At 48.4% G+C, this 19,025-nt stretch overlaps 1 protein-coding gene and 1 long non-coding RNA gene across 3 annotated transcripts in view; both read left to right on the top strand.

The window, feature by feature from the left end:
* Positions 1-19,025, top strand: part of smpd3 (sphingomyelin phosphodiesterase 3) — a 67,299-nt gene that overhangs the window by 2,935 nt on the left and 45,339 nt on the right. The gene's annotated exons all lie outside the window — the stretch shown is intronic.
* On the top strand, positions 15,384-17,557 carry LOC137804633 (uncharacterized). The gene is made up of 3 exons (XR_011080147.1): positions 15,384-15,601; positions 17,111-17,250; positions 17,338-17,557. It is a non-coding gene; the product is annotated as an uncharacterized lncRNA (long non-coding RNA).

The following is a 19,025-nucleotide window of genomic DNA, read 5'->3' as shown; positions in this document are numbered from 1 at the left end:
AACACATTTGAATGATTTGTTTTACAGGATATTCGATCATTCGTGAATATAATAAAATAAATGTTTTAGCTCTCTGGTAACGAGAGGAACCAAAATACCGTCGATGACATCACTGCAGCATCACAGTTATTTACTTTAAAAAGCTGCTCCAGACTACAGAAGACGTCACATCTGTTTCTGTGTCGAGCAGCAAACCGACGTTCAAACTTCACCAGGAAACAAAAGATGACAACGTGTGAAATGACTGAAGTTCATATCAAAACGTGTTATTGTTCTGGTGTACTGGTGTTATGACGCCTTGACTTTGACTATTTCACTGTCGCCATCTTGGATTATGTCAAGTACATCTCTGATAAAGGGACCTGTCAATCACAGTGAGCCCGCCCTGAAGCATACCCTGCTTCTATACAACCAGAGGAGTCGCCCCCTGGTGGTCAGGAGAGAGAATGCAGCTTTAACACATGAAGCATAGACTTCTATACAACCAGATGAGTCGCCCCCTGGTGGTCAGGAGAGAGAATGCAGCTTTAACATGAAGCATAGACTTCTATACAGCCAGAGGAGTCGCCCCCTGGTGGTCAGGAGAGAGAATGCAGCTTTAACATGAAGCATAGACTTCTATACAACCAGAGGAGTCGCCCCCTGGTGGTCAGGAGAGAATGCAGCTTCAACACATGAAGCATAGACTTCTATACAACCAGAGGAGTCGCCCCCTGGTGGTCAGGAGAGGATGCAGCTTTAACACATGAAGCATAGACTTCTATACAACCAGAGGAGTCGCCCCCTGGTGGTCAGGAGAGAGAATGCAGCTTTAACACATGAAGCATAAACTTCTATACAACCAGAGGAGTCGCCCCCTGGTGGTCAGGAGAGAGAATGCAGCTTTAACATGAAGCATAGACTTCTATACAACCAGAGGAGTCGCCCCCTGGTGGTCAGGAGAGAGAATGCAGCTTTAACATGAAGCATAGACTTCTATACAACCAGAGGAGTCGCCCCCTGGTGGTCAGGAGAGAATGCAGCTTCAACACATGAAACATAGACTTCTATACAACCAGAGGAGTCGCCCCCTGGTGGTCAGGAGAGGATGCAGCTTCAACACATGAAGCATAGACTTCTATACAACCAGAGGAGTCGCCCCCTGGTGGTCAGGAGAGGATGCAGCTTCAACACCTGGTGTCAGGGCTGCAGGTTCCCTGAGTGCTTGTGGACAGACAGAGTGTCCACAGTGAGTTCTTCTCCCTGTGGGATTAGATCTGGATCAGCAGCTTAAGTCTCACATTCCCCCATTTTCCTCCGTGTTGAGTAATCCTCTTCCTTCTGCTAATACAGCAGGTTTTGCAGAGTTATTTAGATGCTTCTTGGCTTTGGACCATCCTTCCAAAGGAGCAGAAGCTTCTCAATATGTCCGCGCCTTGAAACACAATCTCAGGACCTTTTGAGAGCGATGATGAATGATGAGTATGAACGATGAGTATTTATTGATGGATTGATTTCACTCCTGGAAATTGCAGTTAGCTTTCAGTTTGTGTGCGTGGAAAAGGCCCATCGCTCCCTCTGAAGCAGCATGTCGGCAGGAGGCCGGCTCTGGTTCCCAGCAGCCAGGTGTGAGTGACACCTGAGAGCGCCGGGTCTGGTTTCACTGCTCGTGTGCAGGCGGAGACGTCAGGAGGACGAGTCAGTGCCCGTCTGTGCACAGCACTGGTGGTTCTTTGCATTATAAATGTTCAGTTCAGCCTTCATGTATTGATGAGTGTCTTAAAACGCTCAGTCCGGTAGAAACACACATCTGGACTCTGTGCCTTTAAGCAGCCGTCAGGTTTCTGGACGGCTGTGATGTCACAGCTACGGCACGCTGACCTTTTCACAGTCGTAAGCGCTCTGAACGTATCCCAGTTTATTTCCGCCTGCAGTGGATGTGAATGACATCAGCTGACCCGAGCGGTTGCCCAGCAACGCAATTAGGTTGAAAGGTTTTTTAACATTAAGTATAAACAGTAAATATAAACGTGTTCCAGTAGAAACCCCAAACATCTGTACGAACCTGGGAATGAACACACATCTCACACACACCTGCTGGTTTCTCCTTTGTTTCAAGTCATGACTTTTCAGGAACATTTGGATTCCAAATGTCTAAATGTGACGCCTCCAGGCTTTAGCTCCGCCTCCAGGCTTTAGCTCCGCCTCCAGGCTTTAGCTCCGCCTCCAGGCTTTAGCTCCGCCTCCAGGCCTTAGCTCCGCCTCCAGGCTTTAGCTCTGGCTCCAGGCTTTAGCTCCGCCTCCAGGCTTTAGGTCCGCCTCCAGGCTTTAGCTCCGCCTCCAGGCTTTAGCTCTGGCTCCAGGCTTTAGCTCCGCCTCCAGGCTTTAGCTCTGGCTCCAGGCTTTAGCTCCGCCTCCAGGCTTTAGCTCTGGCTCCAGGCTTTAGCTCCGCCTCCAGGATTTAGCTCCGCCTCCAGGCTTTAGCTCCGCCTCCAGGCTTTAGCTCTGGCTCCAGGCTTTAGCTCCGCCTCTAGGCTTTAGCTCCGCCTCCAGGCTTTAGGTCCGGCTCCAGGCTTTGGGTCCGCCTCCAGGCTTTAGGTCCGCCTCCAGGCTTTAGGTCCGGCTCCAGGCTTTGGGTCTGCCTCCAGGCTTTGGGTCTGCCTCCAGGCTTTGGGTCCGCCTCCAGGCTTTGGGTCTGCCTCCAGGCTTTAGCTCCGCCTCCAGGCTTTAGCTCCGCCTCCAGGCTTTAGCTCCGCCTCCAGGCTTTAGGTCCGCCTCCAGACTTTGGGTCCGCCTCCTAGCTTTAGGTCCGCCTCCAGATTTTGTGTCCGCCTCCTAGCTTTAGGTCCGCCTCCAGACTTTGGGTCCGCCTCCTAGCTTTAGGTCCGCCTCCAGGCTTTGGGTCCGTCTCCAGGCTTTAGGACGGCCTCCAGGCTTTAGGTCCGCCTCCTATCTTTAGGTCCGCCTCCAGGCTTTAGGTCCGCCTCTTTCTTCACTTTGCTGCAGTTGGTTGAAAACCTTGTGACAAGTTAATGATTTGATGCAACCATCAGGCTACGCCAAGCACAGTGGTGCTCTGAGCTAAATGCCAACATCGGCATGCTAACATGCTAACGATGGCGATGCTAACATGCTAACATTTAGCAAATATAATGTTATTCTAAAGCGACTCGATGCTAGCACCGGATGCTCAGAGAATAACAGCAGTCATATGCAGAGTCCTGAATTGATCTAATTGATCTAATTGATCTAATTGATCTAATTGATCTAATTGGCTTCACGCTCGGCGATTTGTCTCTCAGTGAGTCAAAACAGGGCTGAACCCCGTCTGGGACTCTTCAAGCCCCTCTGGGACTCGTTAAGGACTCTTTCCTCACGTTTTCAAACCTCTGCTCTGGAGTCCTGAGTATAGATCGTGGATAGCTTTGTGACGAGTGCAGCCCTGCACTCCTCTTCCTCTTCATGAGGCTCTTCTTCAGCAGGGAAACACAGATGTTTTTCCTCTGTGAGACGTCACACTCCATCTCCCTCGTTTCCTCCCCTCCTCCGCTGGCTGCCCTCACATGGCCGTGAATGGAGGACATTGTCAGCGCCGCCGGCAGCATGGGAGGTCTTCCTCACATCCACGGTCCCACGAGAGGCCCACCTAACGGTGGACACCTAACGGTGGACACACAAAGGTGGACACCTAAAGGTGGACACCTAAAGGTGGACACACAAAGGTGGACACACAAAGGTGGACACCTAAAGGTGGACACACAAAGGTGGACACACAAAGGTGGACACCTAAAGGTGGACACACAAAGGTGGACACACAAAGGTGGACACCTAAAGGTGGCCACACAAAGGTGGACACACAAAGGTGGACACCTAACGGTGGACACCTAAAGGTGGACACACAAAGGTGGACACCTAAAGGTGGACACACAAAGGTGGACACACAAAGGTGGACACCTAAAGGTGGCCACACAAAGGTGGACACACAAAGGTGGACACCTAACGGTGGACACCTAAAGGTGGACACACAAAGGTGGACACCTAAAGGTGGACACTCAAAGGTGGACACACAAAGGTGGACACTCAAAGGTGGACACACAAAGGTGGACACTCAAAGGTGGACACCTAAAGGTGGACACACAAAGGTGGACACACAAAGGTGGACACCTAAAGGTGGACACACAAAGGTGGACACCTAAAGGTGGACACACACAGGTGGACACCTAAAGGTGGACACACAAAGGTGGACACACAAAGGTGGACACCTAAAGGTGGACACACAAAGGTGGACACCTAAAGGTGGACACACAAAGGTGGACACACAGAGGTGGACACCTAAAGGTGGACACACAGAGGTGGACACACAAAGGTGGACACCTAAAGGTGGACACACAAAGGTGGACACACAGAGGTGGACACCTAAAGGTGGACACACAAAGGTGGACACCTAAAGGTGGACACACACAGGTGGACACCTAAAGGTGGACACACAGAGGTGGACACACAGAGGTGGACACACAAAGGTGGACACACAAAGGTGGACACACAAAGGTGGACACCTAAAGGTGGACACACAGAGGTGGACACACAGAGGTGGACACACAGAGGTGGACACCTAAAGGTGGACACACAGAGGTGGACACACAGAGGTGGACACACAAAGGTGGACACACAAAGGTGGACACACAAAGGTGGACACCTAACGGTGGACACCTAAAGGTGGACACACAGAGGTGGACACCTAAAGGTGGACACACAGAGGTGGAGCAGATCCACGTTCAGCGGCCTCCAGCAGAGGTGTGGGTGGTGGTGCACGGCGGGTGGAGGCCTGCTGAAGGGCTGCTCCTCCCCACGAGGAGGAAGACATGGAGACAGATGTGGATCACTGTTCAGCGCTTCCTCCACAGCATGAGCAGCAACGGTGTCAATGATCTTCATCTGAATGAAGTGCAGCTGCATGTGGACATGTGCAAGAGACAAAGTGTCACTTCATTCATTCAGCTGAAGTGTTGGTAGTTACATTTATTTATTTATTTCCCTTCCATCAAGAGAAAGATGTCTGATGCGTTCTGTGATTACAACTTACAATCTGCTCATGTTATGTCATCACTATGAATAATGCTTGATAACAATGTGTTTTATGAAGACTTGGCTCAAGTGTAAAACTTCATAATTGTTCGTCACTCATTGACTTTTTTCTTTCTGGGCGAATAAGAGTTTTATAATCTCCCCAGTTGTAATAAATTCTACTTCATTTTTACATACTTCAACCAAAAAGTTAAAATGTGTGTTTGAATTAATGAGGAACATCGGGGCCGTGTTGACCAGACAGCATGTATTTAAGGGTATATATATACATATATATATATATATATACACACACACACATGCAGATGCACTGTATGATTACAACATGTGGACTTCTGCTGTAATTCCACCTTTAGAAGCTGATTACAGACGGTCCATGCGTCTCTCCTGCAGCCTCTTCACTGCCCTCTTTCATTTCCACTCAGGCTGTTCGGCTTCATCCTTTCATGTGGGCGCCTGTCCTGTACATTCCTCCTCCTCCTCCTCCTCTTCCTCTTCCCCCTCCTCCTCCTCGCTCTTGTATGTCGGCCATCCCCCCGTCTTCTCTCTATCCTCCATCTGTTCCCTTGCATCCAGCCATGCTGCCGCGCTGGCACAGGAAGCTGCCGCGCTGGCACAGGAAGCTGCCGCGCTGGCAGCTTCCTGTGCCAGCGCGGCAGCTTCCTGTGCCAGCGCGGCAGCTTCCTGTGCCAGCGCGGCAGCTTCCTGTGCCAGCGCGGCAGCTTCCTGTGCCAGCGCGGCAGCTTCCTGTGCCAGCGCGGCAGCTTCCTGTGCCAGCGCGGCAGCGTGGACGGATGGACGCTAAACCTCCATAGCTCTTTGGTGGCGCGTGGTCCGAAGCAGAGCTTTGTTCTCATGAGACCTGCATGATGAAAGCCGTGCTGGCGGCTCTCTGGAGCTTTGAAGCTGACCCTGAGCCACTTCATGCTACAAGAAAAGCAGCGTTTCATTTCTTTCTCCTGCAGCTCATCTACATGCAGACGCGATCTCGCCTTTTGTTGTTTACATATCATTGAGTGTGATAATTAGTTTGCCACATCTCCTCTCAGCAGCTTTACTTAATTTATGCTTATGAGCAACTTGCTGTAATTTTATTACATCATGACTTTATTCACGTGGACTGTGGGCGGTGGAGAACTGAAAGTGGCTCACCTGCTGGGCCGTGGACGCTTGAGAAAAGCTAAGTGAGTTTGCTGGATGCACCTGATGCCGCCTCACGTCATCACTCCAGCAAATAGAGCAACAACAACAAAGACGACGCCGCAAACGCTGCGCGTCGTCTTTGCTGACTTGTTGTGCACAAGAGGAAGCTGCAGGGTTCACAAACTGTCCTGAATGATGAAATGATGAAAGTCCACCGCTTTCCTTGCTCCGCTGGCTCCTCCTAGTGTCTCAGAGACGTATCCAGAGTGAGAAGTCTTCTTGGAGGACGGGCCAGACAAACACAGGACTTTCACCCCGGAGACGACTGTTCCATGTGAAACTAGAGAACTGACTGGTGATTGAGGGTGAACCCAAACAGCTACAACACGGCACGCTCTGAGGGGAGCTGATCATTTCCTGTGGGTTTGTCACTCCATGTGACACCTTCTACTCTTCATGAGGAGCTCGTTCCACCGTCGAGGAACTCGTTCCACCGTCGAGGAGATAGTTCCTCCATGGTGGAACTTGTTCCACCATGGAGGATCATGTAGATCGGACTCGACCTGTTGGCAGCGCGGTACCCTGAAGGCACCTTCAGGAGTCCATCTGTATCTATACGCAGGACCAGCTGAGCTGAGGGCAGACGGGGTCATCTGTCATATGTGTGTCTGACATGTACAGACAACACACACACAACGGTTACACATTAACCTTACTGGTGCTCTGTGACCTACAGAGGATGATATATGTCATCTAATTCATCATACACACACACACACACACACACACACACACACACACACACACACAGCGACGGGAAGAGTCTCGTGTGTCTTTGTCTGCAGCGCTAACCCGAGAGATGCTAATCTCTGCCCACCGGCTTTGGGAAAGTGACTACTTTAGTTTGGTTAACTGAACGCCACCAAAGATTATAGCATCAACAGCCTTTGGAGGCTTTGGAAGGGGAACGGTTCCTCTTTCTAATCCATGTGAACGAGATTGGCCGAACGACATTTACTCTGGATTAAACTCATTTGGCTGAAATGTTTGCATCTCGCTGAAAAACCTACACTTAGGGCTGGACAGCTGTGCGCTGGATTGTGAGTGTGAGTGTGTGTGTGTGTGTGTGTGTGTGTGTGTGTGTGTGTGTGTGTGTGTGTGTGTGTGTGTGTGTGTGTGTGTGTGTGTGTGTGTGGCTGCCTGCTGCTGTTAGCAGGTCAGTGTGAACTGACTGTGAACACGGAGAGATTATGTTTCCATCGCTGCTCTCGTCTCTACCTCTGCTGCCGTGATTTGGGTTTTGTTTGACTTAATCTTCCAGGTCTGAGCTTTATATTTGGACCGGTGCTGAGTGGGTGTGTGTGCTGTCAGTCACCCCCAGGGGGCGGGCCTCTGACCGCACAGACTCACACTTGTCTCGTCTCCTGTGCCGCCCAAACCGCTCTGTTCCGACGGGTCGGCCCGTGAGCCGCTCTGTGGTCACGCTGCCGCTCCGTCTGTGTGCCTGTGTGAGGGTGGAGCTGCTCTGGGTGGAGCTGCTGTGTGTGGAGCTGCTCTGGGTGGAGCTGCTCTGGGTGGAGCTGCTGTGTGTGGAGCTGCTCTGGGTGGAGCTGCTGTGTGTGGAGCTGCTGTGTGTGGAGCTGCTGTGTGTGGAGCTGCTCTGGGTGGAGCTGCTGTGTGTGGAGCTGCTGTGTGTGGAGCTGCTCTGGGTGGAGCTGCTGTGTGTGGAGCTGCTGTGTGTGGAGCTGCTGTGTGTGGAGCTGCTCTGGGCGGAGCTGCTGTGTGTGGAGCTGCTCTGGGTGGAGCTGCTGTGTGTGGAGCTGCTGTGTGTGGAGCTGCTGTGTGTGGAGCTGCTCTGGGCGGAGCTGCTGTGTGTGGAGCTGCTCTGGGCGGAGCTGCTGTGTGTGGAGCTGCTCTGGGTGGAGCTGCTGTGTGTGGAGCTGCTCTGGGTGGAGCTGCTGTGTGTGGAGCTGCTCTGGGTGGAGCTGCTCTGGGTGGAGCTGCTGTGTGTGGAGCTGCTCTGGGTGGAGCTGCTGTGTGTGGAGCTGCTGTGTGTGGAGCTGCTCTGGGTGGAGCTGCTGTGTGTGGAGCTGCTGTGTGTGGAGCTGCTGTGTGTGGAGCTGCTCTGGGTGGAGCTGCTGTGTGTGGAGCTGCTCTGGGTGGAGCTGCTGTGGGTGGAGCTGCTCTGGGTGGAGCTGCTCTGGGTGGAGCTGCTGTGTGTGGAGCTGCTGTGTGTGGAGCTGCTCTGGGCGGAGCTGCTCTGGGTGGAGCTGCTCTGGGTGGAGCTGCTGTGTGTGGAGCTGCTCTGGGTGGAGCTGCTCTGGGTGGAGCTGCTGTGTGTGGAGCTGCTGTGTGTGGAGCTGCTGTGTGTGGAGCTGCTCTGGGTGGAGCTGCTGTGTGTGGAGCTGCTCTGGGTGGAGCTGCTCTGGGTGGAGCTGCTGTGTGTGGAGCTGCTGTGTGTGGAGCTGCTCTGGGCGGAGCTGCTCTGGGTGGAGCTGCTCTGGGTGGAGCTGCTGTGTGTGGAGCTGCTGTGTGTGGAGCTGCTGTGTGTGGAGCTGCTCTGGGCGGAGCTGCTGTGTGTGGAGCTGCTCTGGGTGGAGCTGCTGTGGGTGGAGCTGCTGTGTGTGGAGCTGCTGTGTGTGGAGCTGCTGTGTGTGGAGCTGCTGTGGGTGGAGCTGCTCTGGGTGGAGCTGCTCTGGGTGGAGCTGCTCTGGGCGGAGCTGCTCTGGGTGGAGCTGCTGTGTGCGTCAGATGTGGTGGAGCGGCCGCACACTGATAACTGGGGAGCGCAACTCAAACAAACGAGTGCACGTGAAGACCACACACACTCTCTCATGACCTGCTCCGACTCCAGGCCGTGTCCTGACCTCAGAGTGTGTGTGTGTGTGTGTGTGTGTGTGTGTGTGTGTGTGTGTGTGTGTGTGTGTACGGTTCATTAGCGAGACGCTGAGGTTAACGATGACATCAGAGGCCGGCCGCGCTGCGCGTTAACACATTTATGTTTTTTTATTTCCTCCTCGTGCTCCTTCTATTCTCAGCCTCCTGTGTGGTGATTCAACGTGTGTGTGTGTGTGTGTGTGTGCGTGTGTGTGTGTGTGTGTGTGTGTGTGTGTGTGTGTGTGTGTGTGTGTGTGTGAGTGTGTGTGTGTGTGTGTGTGTGTGTGTGTGAGTGGATCCAGAATGCAGACCCACACATGCAGCCGGTGCGTCAGGATTGGTTGTTTCTCATGAGATGTTTCCTTCATGAGATGTTTCCTTCATGAGATGTTTCCTTCATGAGATGTTTCCTTCATGAGACGTTTCCTTCATGAGATGTTTCCTTCATGAGATGTTTCCTTCATGAGATGTTTCCTTCATGAGACGTTTCCTTCATGAGATGTTTCCTTCATGAGATGTTTCCTTCATGAGATGTTTCCTTCATGAGATGTTTCCTTCATGAGATGTTTCCTTTATGAGACGTTTCCTTCATGAGATGTTTCCTTCATGAGATGTTTCCTTCATGAGATGTTTCCTTTATGAGACGTTTCCTTCATGAGACGTTTCCTTCATGAGATGTTTCCTTCATGAGATGTTTCCTTCATGAGATGTTTCCTTCATGAGACGTTTCCTTCATGAGATGTTTCCTTCATGAGATGTTTCCTTCATGAGATGTTTCCTTCATGAGACGTTTCCTTCATGAGATGTTTCCTTCATGAGACGTTTCCTTCATGAGATGTTTCCTTCATGAGACGTTTCCTTCATGAGATGTTTCCTTCATGAGATGTTTCCTTCATGAGATGTTTCCTTCATGAGATGTTTCCTTCATGAGATGTTTCCTTCATGAGATGTTTCCTTCAGAGCAGCACCATATTGACTGTATGAAGAGTTAGAATCTTGATGAAGAGTTGATGATGTCGTCCTCTTGGGCTCCTGGTCTTCAGGCTGATGGTTGTTGATGTCTGAGGTAAGGTCAGTGTTTAAACTCGGCCTTGAATGCATCTCACTGACTCGAGTCGCAGCGCACTGATCTGATTGGCTGAGCAGCGTCGTGTGAGGTGATTGGCTGAAATACAAACACTAATGCATGTGATATAATATCCACTTAATGAAGACCCTCCATGTTGAATATTCCTCATTACTGTCTAATTAAGACGATTTATTCATTACTTGTAGTCTGAATAAGTCGGCTTTTCCCGCCTCGTCCTGTGCTCTTCACTTCTCGGTTGCTTCCCAGTGAAAGCCGATAGCAGAGCTTCCCCAGATGAATAATTCAAGATGACTTCACTGCTCCTGCAGGGGAATTAGTCCTGCACATAAAGCAAGCCCATGAAGACACAACAGCTTCAGTGAATTCACAGTCTGCAGTTCAACGTGCTACACAAAGTACAGACGCACTTCCAGCCTCAGCCTGGTGTGTTGGCTGAGCGTCTGAGACGTTGCGAGCATGCGAGCATGCGAGCAGCTCCTCTGCAGCAGCAGCGGTCAGACCTCATCAGCATCACACGTTACATAATGTTGATTTAACTGCACGCTGCTCAGAAAGAGACTCTGAACCGAGGAGCAGAACAACCTGCTGGAGAAGAGATGCTCACCTGCAGCGCAGCTAGCAGCTAGCAGCTAGCCTGTGACGCTCATGAAGCTGGTCCCCTTGGCGACGACGTGGTTATGAATCTGCAGCCGTCAGGGTGTTTGTGTGTTATGTGGAGCAGCCGGCTATATCAGCACCATCAGGCTGTGTGCATACACAACAGTCACGTGGCAGACGCACAAAGGACTCAAACACAACAACTGGTTTAGCTGCTTGAGAGGAAACGTGCTTCATTTCACCAGCAGTCCAGTTCAACACTCAGCAGTTTATTTTAACTTCTGCGATGTGATTACCAACAGCCCTCCAAACATGGAAACTACAAAAATAAAACATGGCGACGACCGTAATCCAAGATGGCGACGGCAATGTGGACATATCAAGGAAGTCGTCTTCTTGTGATTTACAGCGATATTGATATATAACAATGACTGCTATAGATATTGATATATTTCAGATAAACTGTGATGGTTAGCTTAGCATTCTGCTAATGTCCTCAGTAGCGCGATGGAGGGAAATCTAGCTATTAAAGCTAATCTAGAAAGGGAAGTTGGGCTTATTTCCTGTTGCTAGCGTAGCATAAAAGCATTGAGAAATTAGCGAGCTAACTAGTGGGCGGCTGGATGCTTAGCTAGCTAGTTCTGCAGGGCTCGTATCCTGTCATTACCGTGGTTACAGAAGATAAACCCAACAGCGACACACACTTTTTCATGTGCTCACGCGCCACACAACCAATGTCTCACGGCAAAAAGCTCGTTGGTTCCTTTTCAAACTCCAAGACGATAGATGGCGCTTCCCCCTATATATTTAAAATTAACATAAATATAAATAACTGGAGGATAGATGGCGCTAAAGAGCGCGTCTGTGAACCACAGCTGTTCGGTGGCGCATGTTTGTTGTCGCACTCAAAACACCAATTTGGACTGAGCTTTGTTTCGGTAAAAAGAAGCAGGAGCCATGGAGCAGAGCTGAGGCCGGTGATCCAGACCACAGAGGCCTGTTGGCCCCGTTTGGATGAAGCAAAGGTCTCTCAGGAGACCTGCAGGGCCCAGCAAAACCAGAAGGCAGCTCGAACACTTTGTCACGTAACGTCTGGATTTAACAACTATTTCATAGATATTTCAACCAAAAAACATCTTTTCCAAAACATAGCAAAGCAGTTTTGTGGCTTGAACCCAAAGAAGTTGTTGCTGTGAAGACATCATGTGTGTAACCAGCGAGACGCGTTGCTGGACTTTAAGAGTGAAACCTCATGAAAACCTCTTCACGAGGACGATCAGTCGCCGACTCACAGCCTGAACAGTCGCCTCTGCTCTGTGTTCATACACTGACACGTATGACCTGCAATACAAGCATGACCACTTTAACATGATGGGGCCGTCTGCCCATGCAGCCGCTCGCTCGCTCTCTCTCTCTCTCTCTCTCTCTCTCTCTCTCTCTCTCTCTCTCTCTCTCTCTCTCGCTCTCTCTCTCTCTCTCTCTCTCTCTCTCTCTCTCTCTCTCTCTCTCTCTCTCTGTCTCTCTCTCGCTCTCTCTCTCTCTCTCTCTCTCGCTCTCTCTCTCTCTCTCTCTCTCTCTCTCTCTCTCTCTCTCTCTCTCTCTCTCTCTCTCTCACACACACACACACACACACACACACACACACACACACACACACACACACACACACACTCGACTGTGTTTGTCGTGGCCTGAACTTTGGGCCGTTTCCATAGCAGCAGCATCCGCCCTCTGCGTCGTTACCGGTTACGTCTTCCTCTCTCCGTGAGCACCGCCAGGTGAGGAAGACTCCACACCTGGCGGTGCTGCTCTGGAGGAATAAAACCAACACTGAGCTTGTTCATGAGGGAGGAAGAGGAACCTCCTGCAGGGAGGAAGGAGTGCTGCACACCTGAGAGACTGAGGGATGAAGCGCTCGTCACGCACCAGGCAGGAAGTGATGTCACACGTGTGATGAATCATAACTGCTTCAGGAAGAGGCTTCGGTTTCCAAGGTGGAGGTTCAAGATGTCGTTGCTGTCATAAGCACAGATGACGATGAAGAGATTGTTCTGCTCACAGAATTACTATGAGCTGAAGGCACGACGTATAAAACATATAACAGTATTGCACAAAATGATGAATATGATAAAATATGATAATAGTATTGCTCTGATAATAATGATAATAGTATTGCTCATTGTATCTTTATACACTCTGCATTGCTACAACAGTGCATAAATATTAAGATACGATGAGCACTTTGGTGCTTATTTCAACAAATAAATCCAAAAATGTGTCTACAATACGTTAACTTACATTAAAGTACATTAACTAACATATTACTTTACATTCAATTACATTACAGTACAGTACAGTACATTACATTATATTACAGTACAGTACAGTACAGTATATTATATTACAGTACAGTACATTATATTACAGTACAGTACAGTACATTACCTAACAGAAGTTACATTACATTACAGTACATTACATTATAGTACAGTACATTACATTATATTACAGTACAGTACAGTATATTATATTACCGGTACATTACATTATAGTACATTACAGTACAGTACATTATATTACAGTACATTACATTATAGTACAGTACAGTACATTATAGTACATAAAATTACATCACAGTACAGTACATTGCAGTACATTATATTACAGTACATTATATTACATTACAGTACAGTACATTACAGTACAATACATTACAGTACATTACAGTACATTACAGTACAGTACTTTACAGTACATTATAGTACAGTGCATTACAGTACAGTACATTATATTACAATACAGTACAGTACAGTACAGTACATTACAGTACAGTACAGTACATTATATTACAATACAGTACAGTACATTATATTACAGTACAGTATATTACAGTACATTACAGTATATTACAGTACATTACAGTATATTACAGTACAGTACAGTACGTTATATTACAGTACAGTATAGTACATTATATTACAATACAGTACAGTACATTATATTACAGTACAGTACAGTATATTACAGTACAGTATATTACAGTACATTACAGTATATTACAGTACAGTACATTACAGTATCTTACAGTACAGTATAGTACAGTACAGTACATTACAGTACAGTACATTACATTACATTACAGTACAGTACAGTACATTACAGTATCTTACAGTACAGTACAGTACGTTATATTACAGTACAGTACAGTATATTACAGTACAGTACATTACAGTATCTTACAGTACAGAATAGTACAGTACAGTACATTACAGTACAGTACATTACAGTATATTACAGTACATTACAGTACAGTACAGTACATTACAGTACATTACAGTACAGTACAGTACATTACAGTACAGTACGTTATATTACAGTACAGTACAGTACAGTACATTACAGTACAGTACAGTATATTACAGTACATTACAGTACAGTACAGTACAGTACAGTACAGTACATTACAGTATATTACAGTACATTACAGTACAGTACAGTACAGTATAGTACAGTACATTACAGTACATTACAGTACATTACAGTACATTACAGTACAGTACAGTACATTACAGTACAGTACATTACAGTATAGTACAGTACATTACAGTACATTACAGTACAGTACATTACATTTAGCTGACTCTTTTATCCAAAGCTTACATGTTGCTCTCTAAACAGTGGACTCAGCAACGAGGAGCGATCAGGGTTCAGCGTCTTGCTCAAAGACACATCAGCATGGACCAGCAGAGCCGGGGCTCGAACCACCGATGGAGAGACGAGCGCGCTAACCACACAGTCGCCCCTTCACTTCACTTCAGCCTGCTGCGGGTTTCGGTTCTGCTTTTTGTAAAGAGCAGGTCTCTATTCCTGTCCGTGTTCATGAGTGTGTAGGAAGTGTGTAGAGAAGTCTGTGCTCCACACGCTGCAGGAGAGCAACGCTGCTCAAGTTCCTCTCTGCAGCAACATGTTGCCGTGTTTACGCCCCCTGATGTCACGGGACACCGGCTCTACGGTTACATCACACATGTCCAGAGACACCGCGAAGACATCCAGTCATGAGCGGACTGAGTTAAAGGAAAGAACCACTACTGAACAGCCGGTGTCGAGCCGTAAACGCTAACGCCCCCACATACATGTTGCACTCGCCATGTACAATGTCTGCAAATCTTCCAGTGTACGTGAATCACTTTTAGCTAGCAGCTAATCCACCGGGATGCTCTGTAGTTTTTTCTTGATCAAACACAAAGCATTTTAATTGATTAGCTGAACCCTGAAGTGAATGAATCGTACCGCATGGCGCTGCTTGACCCAGTTCACGTTGTTTTGGGGGTTGGATCCTAAAATCTCTACAAAAGAAGTTAGCATGAAGTCAAAGAGCCGTAACCACAGTGGTCAGATTTGTGAGAGTACGACTTACTTTCAAACAGACGTTGATCTTTCGCTCATCTCTTCCTTCCACTGCCGGTGACCTCTGTTCTCACAGACACTCGTCTTCCCTCTCGCCGTAGCGCCGGGTGACTTTCAGCTTTTTCAGGTTTAAACGTGGACGTTCAGAAGTCACGCCGTGTTGTTGTGTTGTTGGGGGCAACACAACACCCGGTTGCCAATGTGAATTTCCCACAGTGTTTTTTTAAACTGTGGCAAAGCTGACGGTTGTCATCTGAGCCTCAACATCAAAACAAAACTATGACCTCGCTATGAAGCGTGCAGGGAGATGACCGCCGCCATGTCTTCTGGTGAGAGACACATGACGCAGGCTCTCAGCTCCAGGGCTGTTCGGGCAGGAAGCCGAACATGAGCACAGTCCCTGGTCATCAAACGTGCTGTAAGGTAGTGAGATGTCTCCTAAACGCTGAAACATGGATGTTCTCGCGCTGCGCAGCTTGAGCCTGCGATGGTGTGATGACAGCTAGCAGCTAGCAGCTGCAACAGAAGTAGAGCAAATCAATGCTGATCCATACTGCTCCGTCTGCAGCCAGGCCGTGTGTGTGTGTGTGTGTGTGTGTGTGTGTGTGTGTGTGTGTGTGTGTGTGTGTGTGTGTGTGTGTGTAGATGTTGTGCAGCTTCATGCCGTGGTCAAGTATTGATGACTTAATGTGCCGAGAGTGAAAACTCATGTCTGTCTGCCTCCTCTGCTTATTGTGTGTGTGTGTGTGTGTGTGTGTGTGTGTGTGTGTGCGTGTGTGTGTGTGTGTGTGTGTGTGTGTGTGTGTGTGTGTGAGGCTGTTATATTCTCATGGGGAAAGAGGACAAAGGCGAGAGTTCAGTAGGACAGAGGCATGAGATTGAAAAGGGAGGAAGAGGAACAGAACAGAGGATGATGCAGCGGTTGGACGAGTGGGAGGAGAATATCTTCTGTTTGTATAATATCCACATAAACCTCTCCAGCACATTTTACTACTGGCCTCTTTACAGCCGTCGAAATGATGAAAAAAAGGAAAGTAGTCGTGGAAACAAGTGAAGACGCTGTCTTGCTGTCGTGTTGGGTGCCAGAAAAATGATATTGATATATTTCAGATAAACTGTGATGATTCACGAGACACAATATCAACGAGGCCTTTTGGTTAGCTTAGCATTCTGCTAATGTCCTCATTAGCGCGATGGAGGGAAATCTTGCTATTAAGTTAAACTCAAAAGGGACGTTGGGCTTATTTCCTGTTGCTAGCGTAGCATGAAAGCATTGTGAAATTAGCGAGCTAACTAGTGGGCGGCTGGATACTTAGCTAGCTAGTTCTGCAGGGCTCATATCCTGTCATTACCGTGGTTACAGAAGATAAACCCAACAGCGAGCTAATAGCCAGACTCGCTAGCTCACTAGCCACCTCAGAAAATGGACAAGCTAGCGAGCTAACTAGCCAGTCGTCCACTCCAGAGATCCTGTCTGCTCTCGACCCAGCGAAACACTGTAAGGTCGGCTAGTATGTCAGGAATGTGTAAATAACATGACGGGGTCGCTCAGAGAAGAAGCAAGTGTTAGCTAATGTGCTGAGATGATGGTTCTGCCTCCACGATACGTCATCATGTCTCCAGCAGATCAGGTCAACATGACGTGCAGACGTGCAGATTGCTGCGCCGCCGTCACCCTGAGCTCACGGCGGCGCAGCATTACACCGAGCAAACACAGCAGCAGCTCTGCACACATTCACACTGCAGTGCAAACACACACACACACACACACACACACACACACAGGCCCGTGCACCACAACACGTCCAGACAGCCGCCGCCCGCTCGCCGTGTGGACGGCTGCTCGGCTGAACGCGAGCCATGATTTTAATCTGCTGGACGCGAACGTGGCCAGTAGGTGTGAATAGATTGTTGTTTTAAAATGTCTGTCAGGCAGTCTTGATGGAAGAGAGGGAGATCATGGTTCAGAGACGGCAGGGAGGGAAGACATCAGAAACTGGCTTCACTGCTTCACTGTACGCTGGAGGTTGCCTCGCTGTTCGATTGCGACGCCAATTAGTGTTTAAAGGCCGGTAGGTGGAGAAGAGCCGGAGCAACACACAAATAAGCCGGATATTGATTTGGTTTTACTTTTTCTTTGTTGTAAACCGTCTTTCCAGAGGGTGGAGATGTGAAAGGATCAAAACAAAGGCAGGTGAAGGATGGGAGCGTCTCCTGTCTCCAGGACTCTTCTGCTGCAGATCTTCATACAGAGAAATGAAACTGAGTCCTGCTCCCACGTCTAGATCTCTAGAACCAGGCCAAACGTTAGCAGCGATCCAAACCGTCGTACTGGTCTTAACATCCTGAAGTTGATCAAAAGCTAGCCAATTAAAGATGTCACAGTACTTCATACATGCTTGTATGGTCATGACTGGAACCTTTGAGGAGCTGCAGATGACCCAGATGTTATTGCTGTGGTGCATTCACAGTCCACTTGGTGTCCAATGGCAAAGTTGTAGCTTTGAACACTTAAACTCTCACAACGTTTCACAAGCTAAGAAGTCGTTGCCTCTGATGTCAGCGCTGGTTGCCCTTTTCTCAAAGCGGTGGCCAATGCATCACTGATGCAGAAGAGCTCCCTCCAACTGTTATAAGTGATCAGGTGATTAATGATCACATTGTAGTTCCCCTTCAGGGTTTAGCAACTAAAACACTCCGTTTGCAGGTTATTGTAAGATGTGTGTGTCTGTGATGGATGAACACACAAACGCCCGTCTCCAGAGTGACTTTAGCGCTGGATGCTGAGACGTTCAATAGGAATGGAGCTGCTGGTCTGCATTCAGACCATCACGTCACGCTGGCAGCTCATGACATCACCGCTCTGAAGCTAATGCAGGCTAACGCAGGCTAATGGAAGGAAAGCTCAAACACTTTAACAGCTTCCTCTGTGTTACAGTACGAGTCCAGAGGTGCAGAGCCAGTCATTACATCACCACCTGAGAGAGAGAGAGAGAGAGAGAGAGAGAGAGAGAGAGAGAGAGAGAGAGAGACAGAGAGAGAGAGAGAGAGAGAGAGAGAGAGAGACAGAGAGAGAGAGAGACAGAGAGAGAGAGAGAGAGAGAGAGAGAGAGAGAGAGAGACAGAGACAGAGACATGAAGGAGAGGACGACATGAAACAAAAGGTCAGGGGTCAGAATCAAAGGACCTTTGCGGAGATGTTCTCACCCGTTTTCTCTGAATTATAGATATTTTATATTACGATAGAATTCATCATCCAACAAAAAGGACAAAGTCATAAATTTGGTGGTGGAGTGCAAAACCTCGGCTGAGTTTCATTGCTCATAAAGCAGCGTCATGGCGAGGAAGAGGAGAAGGTCCTGAAAGATACGTAAACGTGTTTTCTTTCATGTGCTTTCTGTGTTCTTTTATTAACATAAATATCCATTCATATTGTTATGAGTTAGGGATATGTATACAAACAACGTCTACCTCTGACTGCAGGTGTGAGTCTTTTCTTCCAGCACAGCTGACAACCAACACACAGATTGTCATTTTTCATCGTTTTCCATAAATTTGCCACTTGAATCTTCTTGTTCTCTGAATATTACACCCCTCATTAATTATGTATTTTGTCCTACAATGTCTCTAATCGCATCATCCAAACCCAAAGCTCGTGTCAGGTGAACAGTAGTAACCGTCAGAAGAGCTTTTCACTTCAATGGAGGGTCGATGCTTTCATGATCTTTGGTATGAACATACATATCTGTGTGACAATATGAATCAATATCATTATGCACGCTAACGTGTCACTTTAAAGCCGTTTCCTCTGCAGGAAGCCAACGTTTTGGTCCAGCAGAGTCAAACA

Source organism: Clinocottus analis, unplaced genomic scaffold (assembly GCF_023055335.1).
Source record: "Clinocottus analis isolate CAN_PGR_092001 unplaced genomic scaffold, fCliAna1.0.p SCAF_6, whole genome shotgun sequence".
NCBI classification, from domain to species: Eukaryota; Metazoa; Chordata; class Actinopteri; order Perciformes; family Cottidae; genus Clinocottus; species Clinocottus analis.
Note: the sequence above shows the minus strand (reverse complement) of the source record. Positions and strands in the feature narration are given on the sequence as shown.